This window comes from Haliotis rubra, unplaced genomic scaffold (assembly GCF_003918875.1).
Source record: "Haliotis rubra isolate DU_JTF1 unplaced genomic scaffold, ASM391887v1 Scf132, whole genome shotgun sequence".
NCBI lineage: Eukaryota > Metazoa > Mollusca > Gastropoda > Lepetellida > Haliotidae > Haliotis > Haliotis rubra.
Genome location: NW_025765248.1, coordinates 1853174 through 1867361, shown reverse-complemented (window position 1 = coordinate 1867361; position 14188 = coordinate 1853174). Strand labels below are relative to the sequence as shown.

Below are 14188 nucleotides of genomic sequence, written 5' to 3'. Positions count from 1 at the left end.
GAAGCCATGTCGGTCAAAAGACTTGTGACGAGAGTGATGGCTTCACCTTTCCAGAAGTCAACTGTACGTCAATTGTTACATAAACAGGCACCGCCTTTATAATAGACAATTCACACCGTTTAAAGTACAATCGAGAATGCTCTTTCTACGACCATGTCAAGGAGGATAAAAACACTCTTGCTATGAAGCTTTTTAAGCAAGGCTAAGCATCACTTACAGCTTCAGTAAAGGTGTCAAATGTGTATAGTAGACATATGAAGGACATTTATTTCCAAATAAATTGACGGCCAAAAGAAACTTTACCACAATTTGGCATCAATTTAATTTAAAAACCGCGAAAGACAGATGCATGAAGTAAAGTTATTGCAACCATAAAAATATCAACTTTAAGATGACAGTCATACAACAATTCATATCGGCGTGACAGGTGCCCGAAATGAGATGAGATAGCAGCAAGAAGACAAGGTCAGTCATCTGATGGAGTCATGTGGGATACGTCGCCGTTCATCTTGGATGCCAGGATCAGTTCTTGTCGGCTGGCTGATGCTGGTTGGTTGGTTGGTTGGCTGGGCTTGGCTGGTTGGCTGTTTAACCCCGCACTCAGCAATATTCCAGTCATACCGGCGAATTGTAAATTATCGAGTCTGGACAAGACAATCCAGTGATCAACAGCATGAGCATCAATCTACGCAAATGGGATACGATGACATGTGACAAACCAAGACAGCGAGCCTGACCACCCGATCCCGTTAGTCGCCTCTTACGACAAGCATGGGTTACTGAAGACCAATTATAACCCCGATCTTCACGGGTCGTCAGTTTCTGACTCCCCAGTTACATAAATGATGTCTATCAATACATTCAGTTATTTATTTAACATTGTGTTTTCGTGTGTTTAGTTGAATAATTGACTTCCCTTTGCATGTGTTAGTGACCGGGTTCACCAGTGGGCCAGAATGTCTAGTATCGTCCCTATTTGATAGTGATTGATTAAATCAAGACTATGATATAGTCGGAATCGTAAAATAGAAATATGACAATGAAGACGGTTTGGGCGTTTTCATTTAGATGCTAACCACTTTGGTGAAATCCACACGCACAGATATGATGTAGACAAACCACGAACGATAATCAGGGTGAATTAATCTAGGATCTGTATTAAACTGTACGTGAATAGACATGTCTGCCGCGATCGACCGAACCTTCCCAGTTCAATTCAAGGCGTCACCATCGCGTGAACCCCAGATACGGCCGGGCAAATAAACAACTGGAAAATGACTAACCTTACTCTTGATAATCCCCGATGGTTCTGTATTAATGAGTACAGTCTGTAGACCGTAAAAATACTCAACTTTAATCACAGTGTATGTAATGCATCTTCTTCAATCGATCGAGTGTCGGCTTCCCGTCTGTCCGCAGTGGTTCATCGGCTGGTCTAGACACCTATGCAGACAGTTGTATTAACTATTCAAAGTGTGTTGAAACGGAACCCAAAAGGTGGGAAATAAATAATATATGGCCTGGACTTTAGATTTTAGCCTGTTCGTGATCTGGTAGGACGTTGAAAATGAACATGTGAAATCTGTTTTTCATCATCTTTGTAGCTTCCTCAGTCGACGGGCTCAGTTGCAATAACGCAATGCATTTCCGAACATCAACATCTCACAACGATGTGGGATCGTTTTGATCTACATGGGCCGTATTTGACTTCCTAAGTTTCCATAATTTAAATTGTATTTTGTCGAGTCAGGTATTTTCTGCTAACTTCTGCTATTGTTGAGTACGTTAGTATTGACCAATCATCGTTGTTGTTGTTGTCGTTGTTGTTGTTGCTGCTATGGCTTCCCCACTGCTGTTGTCATTATGAACTGATCAACTGACCGAACACTGCTGTTGTCATTATGAACTGATCAACTGACTGGACACTGCGGTTGTCATTATGAACTGATCAACTGACTGAACACTGCTGTTGTCATTATGAACTGATCAACTGACCTAACACTGCTGTTGTCATTATGAACTGATCAACTGACCTAACACTGCTGTTGTCATTATGAACTGATCAACTGACCTAACACTGCTGTTGTCATTATGAACTGATCAACTGACTGAACACTGCTGTTGTCATTATGAACTGATCAACTGACTGAACACTGCTGTTGTCATTATGAACTGATCAACTGACCTAACACTGCTGTTGTCATTATGAACTGATCAACTGACTGAACACTGCTGTTGTCATTATGAACTGATCAACTGACTGAACACTGCTGTTGTCATTATGAACTGATCAACTGACCTAACACTGCTGTTGTCATTATGAACTGATCAACTGACCTAACACTGCTGTTGTCATTATGAACTGATCAACTGACTGAACACTGCTGTTGTCATTATGAACTGATCAACTGACTGAACACTGCTGTTGTCATTATGAACTGATCAACTGACCTAACACTGCTGTTGTCATTATGAACTGATCAACTGACCTAACACTGCTGTTGTCATTATGAACTGATCAACTGACCTAACACTGCTGTTGTCATTATGAACCGATCAACTGACTGAACACTGCTGTTGTCATTATGAACTGATCAACTGACCTAACACTGCTGTTGTCATTATGAACTGATCAACTGACCGAACACTGCGGTTGTCATTATGAACTGATCAACTGACCTAACACTGCTGTTGTCATTATGAACTGATCAACTGATTGAACACTGCTGTTTTCATTATGAACTGATCAACTGACTGAACACTGCTGTTGTCATTATGAACTGATCAACTGACTGAACACTGCTGATGTCATTATGAACTGATCAACTGACTGGACACTGCTGTTGTCATTATGAACTGATCAACTGACTGAACACTGCTGTTGTCATTATGAACTGATCAACTGACCTAACACTGCTGATGTCATTATGAACTGATCAACTGACTGAACACTGCTGTTGTCATTATGAACTGATCAACTGACTGAACACTGCTGTTGTCATTATGAACTGATCAACTGACCTAACACTGCTGTTGTCATTATGAACCGATCAACTGACCCAACTCTGCTGTTGTCATTATGAACCGATCAACTGACCTAACACTGCTGTTGTGAATCGACTCACTGACATATCACTGATGCTGTTGTTGTTGCTGTTATCAACCAGCATAATGGCCGATAACGTCTGTTGTCGTTGTAAACGGACCGACTGAGACATCACTGCTGTTGTCGTTGTGAACTAACATATTGCTGCTGTTGGTGTTAACAACCTACTGGCCGATAACGTCTGTTGTAAATGGACCCACTGACTCATAACAGCTGTTGTTGTGATCTGACCATCACTGCTGCCGCTGCTGCTGTTGTTGTTGTTGTTAACCAATCTACTGACCGATCACATCTGTTGTCGTTGTAAACTGACCGACTGACTCATCAGTCTGACCTAATAGGTGAGTGCCGACAAATCAGCAACGACATTGTTGTCAACCGACCCACTGCCCCATCACTGTCCTTGCCATCAACCTAATCCGGTCATTGTGTTGATCGACCAACCAAGTCCTCACGGCTGTTGTTTTGAACCGACCCAGTAACTCAGCACGGCCTTGGATGTTTACCGACCACAAGATGAATGACATGAGTTTTGATAAAAAGTATCAAAGGAGAAAAAGCACGGTACATAAAGATGACTTCCAAGGACCACCGAATAATATTATCGGCTTTCCGAGCGAATGCACAGACTAACAGGGCTCACTGTGAGTTTCTTTCTACATTCGCTCAAATCGATATGATTAATATTACAACAGTAATATCTCCCAACAAAGATTGTAGCCGATTTCAACAAAGTGTTGAAGCGAATAATTTGGAACATGTCATTCTGTAATACAATCAGGAATGAAAATATGATCTGTCTGAGAGCCGCATGAGTGTCCTGCTCTGTACAGGAAGATAGTGAAGTGGGAGCACGTGACACGCGCTCTCTCCCGCCTTCAAGTCAAGTACTCTAACTGTCGTCTGCTGTGTTTTCAAAAGGATAACTAACGTTTGGTTTGGCGGCATTGCAGCATCCCATGCATACTAGATCTCATCTCTGCAGAGGTAAAAGACATTATTTCCAAGTTTAGCACCAAGGTCTAGTTTGATGCTTTCTACATGTGTGATATGAGGAGAGGGAGGCGAAGCTTGTGATCAGTAATCTGCTCCGCTCATTCCTCAACTTCTGAGCCATCTCTTTCACTCAGTCTCCTCGCCCGTCTCGCATGCTCAAAGAGAACTTGCAACTTTCTGGCATTTGTGTCGATTTCTTCTTTTCAGAAACTGCTGGTTGTCAGATCATGCGTGACATGCGCGGTGTCAGCTCGCGCCAACTTTAGGAGCAGACGATATCCGGCTCTGGACAGAGAACCAGGAGAATTCAGTGGAGTACCTGTTACTATAGCAGGTAGGAAAATACGGTATTTTCACGCTGTGTTTGTATTGTATAATGTATAACAAGTGTAGATTTTGAACTGGCGTATCGGTCGGCGTCATATCCTATCACTTGCCTCGAAGCCCGTCTCGGTAATTAGACTAATGATGTTTGTCTTCACATGGCGTATCGATATCTGTTTGCACCCTTCCTTCATAGGAACACTTCCAAAGGTAACAAGCCCTCCTTGTAAGGGTATCAATTTGCTCATTAGCACACATTTTTTATGTGTTTTTTCCTTATCCATGAAAAATAACCCACATTTGCCAATATTTGGGGTATGTATGACTGCATAATGAATGAACAAGGATTTCTTACTTGTTCGAAGAAAGTTCCATACAGTCAACCATGTACAGGTCAACTAATCTAACGTGAAGGGATACAGTAATACAACTAAACAGTTGTTTGGCTACGCAATTAGGGAAGAAGATATTTTCAGGTGCCCGCACGAACATTTTTATCTTCTAAACTGGCTTAAGAGTTCCATTTTGTGTACAAATACACGATATGAAAACGGATGCGCTTTGAAGTGGTACAATTGTTTTAAAATATGGTTTGTTAAGACATATTTCATATATTGGATGTGTTGCTATTTTTCTTCACAAAATTCGAATTTCTATCCATGTTCATACATCTTTCTGTATATTTGTTTTCATTTTATTTTACGCCCCAGTCTGAAATATTCCTGACGTTTGACAATGGGCTTTGAATTATCACTGGTCAGATAAACCAGTGGGTGATATTGTGAGCACAATCCGTAGCAGTTGCGTTTCTATGAAGGCACCAACTTTGACAAACCGGTCTCCTATCACGTCATACACAAAACATGTTATAATTCAGGTTCAATTGTACGCAATGAGAGCTTACATTTGTATGTACGAACTGTGACGCAGGTTGCACCAATATATACTTGCAGAGGGGCAGCTCAGGTATAAAGGATGTCCAGAATGAACATATTCCAACAAGCTCAAGTGATAGGAGTACTTAGATAGCGAGTTTTGACACTGTCTATAGTAGATCCTTTTGTTCATGCCTGTGTCACAGAATGAACACTTTATGAAATTGTACAAATGGCCAACGACTGATAAAGCTTCAAGATCAAAGGAATAAGGTACCAAGGCCACAGTCCTGAACACAACAAGCGGTTAAGCATATTGACGTACTATACATTACAAGTTTCATTACAGGTTATTGTCAACGTGGGCATAAATTGGTTCATTTCAGATGTAAAGAACTGCAATCTTGGAAACTCAGAATAAGTTTTTTAATACCTTTATCTCGTATTATCTGCGCGTCCCCTCAGTAACAACACTGATAGATGATGACATACCATCTGTCGGCGTATTGTGCAGGAGAGTGAATCCTTGCCAATCGTCGGAAACCCGTGGGAGCTATACGAGTCGAATGGGGATTGGGTGGTCTGGCATCTGATTACCTTAATCGGTGCTCATGCTTTCAGCCACGTGTTTGTTCAACCCGAATATTTTCAAACCAAGCTGATACAGTGAGTGAGTATGGTTTTACGCCGGTTTTAGCAATATTCCAGCAATATCACGATGGGGACACCAGACATGGGCTTCACACATTACACACGTGTGAGGAATTGAAACCGTGTCTTCGGCGTGACGAACGAACACTTTAACCATTGGGCTACCCCACCGTCCAGAGCTGATACATTCGGAATATGTCATAAAAGTACACTCACTTAGCCACTCTGACTGGTTCGCTCTCAGTTTCGGTCTAAATTTGTGTATCATATACATAAATTAATTTCCTTACATAACAAGGCTCTATCAAATATATTTCTTGTTTCTTGACTCGACCGATCCTAACTTGCTGACGTCAACAAATATGTCCATATATTATGCACTGGGAAACAGCTCATTGTTCGTGTTTTGCAACGGATTCCGTGTTTTTGCACCAAGAGCAACAGGGTGTGAGAGTGGGGTTGGGGGTGAACTGTGGTCACGTGATAGTTAAATAAAGTTTATAAACTCGGACGAACAGCCTCAAGAAACAAGACTGTTCTACAATATGGACTTTGGAATTGATACAAAGTAAATAGATTAATGTACTATAGAACGGAGCTGTTGGATATTCAGCAAGTTTTGAATGGGTTATTGATTAGCTGTGTAGCCACATGTACCAAAAAAGCTGAATTGTCAGAATTAACAAATCCGTTGTATGCTGGCAGTAACGAGATAGGTCTTTACTATCACGCTACCGGGACATTAACCCATCGCCAGACTAATATTCCATAATCTCCCCATTGGAATGCATATAAACAGGATGCTCCTAAATTCTGTACATTTAACAAACCAACAATAATGGCAGATGAAATCACCTGTCATCGTGGAAATCAATGTGATTGCAATGCATCTTAGCCATTCCGAATCACCTAATAAATGCAGAAGCCCGGCCATACTGGCCGGAGGACGAAGAAGGTGCTGAAATCTCGTGAGAAAGTCTCGTCAGCCACGACATGAACAATCCGAGCATGCAGCACCGACCTTTGTTTCCCTGGTCGGTGTGGCCGCTTGGTGATATGCATTGGCATCGTCAATAATTGACGGCAGTCAAACATGTTGTAGCTGATATGTTGTATTGTTGTCATTCAATAATTCATCGCTGACCTTTGTCAGTGTTATTTTGGAGTGGAGGAGCCGTACTGTCCGTGTTTAGAACCTACACGTCTTGTAAACGTCTTGTCTTTGTGTAAGAAGTTGTATCATGCACAGATGCAATCAAAGTCGGTAATTTATGAGTGTGTACTTGTGAATACTTGTATTTAAGCGTATTCGTTGCTAAACAACACGACTGTTAATTAATATTGTGTCTAAACCACATGATACGTGTTTAATGTTCGGTCGAGTTATATCGCAATGACCCGAAGGAACTTAAGGTTCGAATAGATCCCCGGAAACTATGTTGGTAACAAGAGGCCACCATATGGACTGGGGGTGGTGGGGTAGCCTAAAGGTTAAAATGTTCGCTCGTCACGCCGAATTCCCGGGTTCGATTCCCGACATGGGTACAATGTGTGAAGCCCATTTCTGGTGTTCCTCTCTGTGATATTGCTTGAGTATTGCTAAAAGCGGTGTAAACCATACTCACTCACTCACCCATTCGTAACACCTTACAGTGGTAATGCATGCGATGTTCATGCGAATTTGAACCTGGGATACATAAATATAATATCAATGGTTCCCTGGAATACGTAATATCCGTGTTTTATGAATGACATTCCTCTGCTTAGGTTCTGAATATATTTATGATTTTGACCGAAACAAACGATCCCTTTTAAATCGAAAAGGAGCCCCAGTGAGAAGGATAATTCCGATTCCTGAACCTGAGGAAATCTAGACTTGTTTCATTTAGAATTTTGGCACTGCGATAGGGTTGGGTCGAAGGGAAAATATTGCGGTTCAAGGACCGTGAGACAGAATAAGCTGACCCCTCAATGGGCGACTTCAGCCACGGGCCGACGTGAATTAGCCATAGGAAGATCACTAAGTGGTAAATCACGTACCCAGTCAAAATCTAAATTAAATCCCTTCTATCATATCTGGATCCTGTCCAGCATTGTCGGGTAATTGCCCAATGCATTGTATTTGGCTTACTTTGGTCAACTTCATTTAGCACCGACTGCCATCTACTGACTGTGGTCAGTACATTTGTTCCCTCCTGATTGTTCCCCATCGGACAAATCCTCCGTCACACCTGTCTTGAAGTATCTGGGGGTGTGTGTACTCAACTGATTCGTCGCTCTGAAGTGCTTGGGTCCCGATGGGAATTCTTCTTTAGATCTTTGGAGTAAACCCGTTGGAATGAAATTCCCGAATTACTGGTCAAGTGAGTGGGCCAGTGGGTTAGCGTCTAAGTGAAGCTTCATGACCTTATTAGTTCAATTTATTGAAGAGCGGCGGGGTAGACCAGTGGTTATAGCCTCGCCCACTGTGGCTACAATGAGGTCAAGATGCTCAGCTGCTGTGTGGTGTGCCGTATGATGGCCGCTTATCATGATGTCAATTTCAGAGAGAAAGACATGATGGTACACTCTCACACACTGATGAAAACCGTGTACATGGGTATGGCGCTGCCAGACCAACCATTATGCACGGGGCAACTTCGAATTCACGAGGGGCGGTGGGGTAGCCTAGTGGTTAAAGCGTTTGCTCGTCACACCGAAGACCCGGGTTCGATTCCACACATGTATACAATGTGTGAAGCCCATTTCTGCTGTCCCCCCGCCGTGATATTGCTGGAATATTGCTTAGAGCAAAACTAAACTCACTCACTCATTATGTTTTATTACATGAGCAACTTGTGCAAGTCTAGTGGTTGCCTGATGGACAATGCTCATAAGCCTGATGGACAATTCTCAGCTGACAAGACAGCTTCCCGACAGGGAAACATTCCTACTGCGGTAAATACGTGGCGATCGAGCGTCCGTAGAGTGGGGAGAAGATATCGGCGAGCTGTAACTGTATCTTCTCCGGATAACCTGGCGCCAGAGACATATGAGGAGTTGGCGACTCGGGGTTAGCTTCACAATGAAGACGTCGGACTGATATGCCCATTGTGGTCACTTGCAGCAGTGTCCAGTTACATCGTCACAATGGTCAATCTCGCCGTCTTCTGTCGAGCTGCGCCTCCCCCGGAACACAGAGCTGACCTCGTACACGTGGTTTTGTTATATGGTATAGGTGTTGCTGTAGTCGTAACACTATAGGTGTCCGTCTGACGGTATCTTGTTGGAGTCAATCTCCAGCAACTTGAATTAGGGGATTTAATTGATTGGTTGGATTTGCTTGGTAGATTACAAATACGGTGGTTTGTTCGTCAGGAGTCTAAATTAAATTAATGACGTCATTGTACTGCGTATTGGATGTTGTAGGCGGGTTAGTGGGAATATAGTGTTGAATTTGTTTGTGTAGTGTCGGGTTAGTACATGCGAGATTATTGTGGGTTGTTTTTGTTTTGTTGTTATTTATTTATTGGGTAGGATTTGTTTTTGGGGGTTTATTTTGTGTTTGTTTGTTTGTTTGTTGTTGTTTTGTGTGTGTGTGGGGGGGGGGAGAGTAGCTCTTTGTCTTACGGCGCACTCTTTAACGTGCAATATCCCAGCGATATGACGGCAGTCTGTAACCAATCGATTCTGGACCATACAGTCCAGTGATTGCCATCAGGAACATCCATATACCCAAGAAGGAGATGATGGCCAACCAACCAAGTCAGTAAGTCTGACCATCCACTCCCTTTAGTTGCCTCTTACGTCAAGCATTGACACTTTTAGTCCAATTCTGAGACGGGTCATTACTGCGCGTTTTGTTAAAGTATTGGATTTGCATGTTCTAACTTACGGAGTGTTGCACTTTTGAGATTAAAGTTTGTAGTCGTCAGTGTAATATTTTGTATCAACTAGAGTGGTGTATCAGTAAAGTAAATGCATTATACACAAGTTGTGTTTTACAGATTTAAAAACTCGGCTGCGCACTTGAGAAACACTATTACGAGGACGTTCAACTCTTCATACGGATGTGCCTGTCTTTCTCGCTTCTCGGCAATTGGCCATAGTTCCCTTTTCAGGAAATCACATTTCTGTGTTTTCAATGGTTCGTTGAGGTTCAGTCTATCGATTTATAAAGAACGCCCTATTACCGAGCTCAAAAACACATGTGCCATCCCTTGTTTTCAACAATAAACTGTTTAAGGTCGGTTTGGGCATCTTGAGACTATAATCAACAAAAAACATTTCTCTTATCATAAGAAATCTCTCCTCAAGATGGGGCCATTGTATGATTCCGACTTATAAGCATTTTAATGAATCGTTATCACACAGTGATAAAGCCTGGTGTTCGCGAAAAGGTGAGCGTATTCTGCCCGACTCTGTCGGCCGACAAAAACATGCAAAAACAATTCAATTGTTCGCCTGAAAATATCAACTCGAGGTCGTATGGTACAAGATGGGTATTTCATCTGATATCCTTTTGTCTCACGATGCGTCAAATTAGAAATGGATCAGCATGAAACCGGGTTTACATTCTCAGCTCCTTGACGAGTACACGTCACAAGCTGCCATTTGTGTGGGCCGCTAGGTTAGTAGTCAAAACCTAACGGGTACCCATTCACTGCTGGTGAACAGCGGTTTGTTTTAACCACATGCACTTCACTCTTACTTAACTGACCCATCCAGATCTTTAGCAACCCATGATTGCTCGCTGACATGTCATCGTGTTGTGTAGACCCATGCTTGTGCTCTTGATCACTGGATTGTCTGGTCCAGACCATATTATTTACACATACAGCTGGAATATCACTGAGTACCACGTTAAGCAAACACAGAACTAGGTCCGACCCTCCCCGAGCTCTTTGCTACTAAACCCCGTATTCTTTCGTGATTTCTATCACAAAGTGCAAATGAATTCAACCCTAAACCTAACCCAGAACCTGTTTTAGTACACCATTAAATATAAAGCACTCCAGTGTTGGAACATTTTAGTGTAGGTCGTCAATGAGGACAAGAGAGGTGTCTTATGCGATCTAAAATAGCGAAGCAAATTTGCAGAAAGCAAATAAAAACAGTCGGCCTCTACAACTTCCTCATCAGATTTGGCAGGGGCAATGTATCTATGCTTCAAACAGCCCGAACTTCTCTCTCAATATATAGGGGATCTAGATTGCCCTGATTCCTGTCCTGGTATCCCCCTTAATGTGTATATTTCTTGTAAACGGTCTCTGTACTGGGTGTACTGTATCGGTTCTTCCGCTTCCCAACCACGTGTACACAAAACAATCTCTGGTAACACTTGAACTGTCTGATATATACCTGTATCTCTGGAGCTATTCATCAATTCAGTTAAAACGATTTTTTCAGTAAAACCATATGTTACTCCGATCTAGATTGATATTGAGTATAGACGAAAGGGAAGCACAGCTAACCACATGAAACATGAGGTACGGTACAGTTTATAGATATACGCTCTGGAGCACTCTGAACACAAACCCGGCCTTGTAATGAAAAGCAGACCAAGGAGCCTCGTTCTGGTGCGCTCACCTTGCTCTAACTGTACTCAATGTTGCACGTGCAATACGTGAGCGAACTGCAACACCGCTCGAATTGGGTAATTATGGATTAATGATAGATAAAACATATTTGCAGGCTTCAAGCTGCCGTTAATAATAAATTACTAATATATGCCACACACATTTTTATGTTGAAAAGAATGTACGAGTATTTTAGTTTTAAAATAACTTTAGTTACTCAAATCTAAAAATATCAGTACAGTACAGCAATTGTGCATTGTATATCTTTGATAATTAGTTTCCAAGCTCTTTTTCTTTTTATCAGTGGGGCGGTGGGATAGCTAGTGGTTAAAGCGTTCGCTTGTCACGCCGAAAACTCGGGTTCGATTCCCCAAATGGGTACAATGTGTGAAGCATATTTGTGGTGTCCCCGTTCTTTTGTCACGCCGAAAACTCGGGTTCGATTCCCCAAATGGGCACAATGTGTGAAGAATATTTGTGTCCCCGTCGTGATATTGCTGGAATATTGCTAAAGGCGGCGTAAAATTAAAATCACTCACTTTATATCAGTAGTAGTAGGCTGTGTGTTATAGTAAGTGAGCGAGTAAGTGGGCGATGGTGTTCGTTTTGACACCGCATTATTCCTGGTATATTACGACGTGTCACCCAAATGGGTGTGTCCCGAACTGAGACAGGTATCAAACGGTTACCACCATGGAGTGAGTGAGTTTGGTTTTACGCCGCTTTTAGCAATATTCCAGCAATATCACGACGGGAGACACACATTGTACCCATGTGGGGAATCGAACCAGTGTCTTCGGCGTGACGAGCGAACGCTTTAACCACTGGGCTAACCCACCGCCCCTATACCACTATGGAGAAACCCTTGATCAGTAGCATGGAGCAGACAAACCTGGAATCATGTTTGGGTCGTGGCGGTATTCGAACCCACCGGCATAGATATCTGGCAAAGGGACACAACTCGGACATTACCATTTAGAGGTGCCATTAACTCTGATGTTAGCCTGCCTACATATATACACACCTGGTGTGCAAGAATTGCAATTTATTTGGATAGTATTGAAGGGGTTAATATTGTACCTCGACTGAACACTGGCGATACAGCAGGACTTGCGTGTATTACGCTTGGGTAGGGCTTACCGCCTCAGACGGGATTTGGTATAAATTCCCTCTTAATCGTTCACTTGTCATGCCAGTTTGCATTCCCTACATGGGTATAACGTTTACATCTCATGGAATCCATTGTAAAGCTCGATAGGGATTCTGTGGCAGAATAAGTCCCAAGGTTCCCGATCCACAAACCGTTCTTAGCGCTAAGACATTCGTAAGTCTGTGGTAAGCTATAGAGTTACGACACGTCGTAACGTTACGAACGCTTTTGGATTGGGGCCCAGGGCTTGTCAGAGCCAATAATGAGGATTGGGTGAACACATTGTGTGACCTTTTCTTCTGTGTATCATCTAGAAGGATATAACATTTGCTCATGATGTTAACCACTTGATTTCCTGCGCAGAATTTAATATTTACAGGTTGCCATGATGTGAAGTTGCATGTTGCTGACGGACATAAAACAATATTCACTCACTCTGCAAATCCTTGATGTATCAGTGCTGGAATTTGGCTAAAAGCTTGTTAAGCCTCTCATTCAGGATTGTTAAAAAACCATCACGTGGAGAGAACTGAGGACGTAACATGATTTGTTCAGACAAGAACCATCCATGCAGGAAAGGACAAATCAAAGCATCCTCCTCCTGCTGACTTGAATGGCGTAGTTTTAATAGCCTAGTATGCTCACATGGTCGTTTAACCGTTCTTTTACATTGTTTGCCAGTGCTCCAGTGAATGCCGTCTCATGTTTCATATTTGGAAATGTTTTTTTAATCAATAGCGATGAGCAGTGAAGCCTCTCTGATCCCAGGCGTCATGTTTGCCAGAGTGTTTTTGAGTACTATTGCTGCATGTTCATGGATTAGCGAGGTCAGCTAAGACGGAGTGTTGTTTTGGTGCAGAGTAATCAGGGTGTTCTGGTTGACGGTGTTTAGTTGAAGGGTACCCGAGGGAATTCTGGTTAATGACTGCTCCCCAGCAACCTGTGCCGATCAAATGGATCGCGGGGCTCGTTCCTTGACGATTGTCATCCTTCTTCAATACTGGTTGGCCTTGGACAAATATAATTACCACTCAAAAACATAATATAATCTACACATATTAACATAACATAATCACCACCCACAATCATAATATAATCAACACCCACAAGGGGCGGTGGGGTAGCCTAAGGTTAAAGCGTTGGCTCGTCACGCCGAAGACCCGGGTTCGAATCCCCACATGGGTACAATGTGTGAAGCCCATTTCTGGTGTCCCCGCCGTGATGTTGTTGGAATATTGCTAAAAGCGGTGTAAAACCAAATTCAGTCAGTCAGTCAGTCAACACCCACAAACATAATGCAATCAACACCCACAAACATGATATACTCAACACATATTTACATAACATAACATCACTCAGCAACAATATAATCAACACACATGGATAAAATATAATCCATATCCACGATCATTATATTACACATGAACCCACAAAAACAAATGCTACACAGATAAATCCGACAACATATTCAATTCACAGTGGCCGTTTCACCGAACGCGACCATGTAACGGTACTATCTATTTCCCAG

The 14188-nt window shown here is 42.4% G+C and overlaps 1 protein-coding gene across 2 annotated transcripts in view; it reads left to right on the top strand.

The window, feature by feature from the left end:
* The window catches only part of LOC124267568 (5-hydroxytryptamine receptor 4-like), a 140899-nt gene that overhangs the window by 11030 nt on the left and 115681 nt on the right, over positions 1 to 14188 (top strand). Inside the window, exons 1-2 of one of the 2 annotated variants that reach the window (XM_046702515.1) lie at positions 3964 to 4093; positions 4310 to 4436. The gene's annotated coding sequence lies outside the window, so the exon portion shown is untranslated. Of the gene's footprint in view, positions 1 to 3963; positions 4094 to 4309; positions 4437 to 14188 lie in introns of those variants that run through there. The other variant, XM_046702516.1, reaches the window with a different exon arrangement.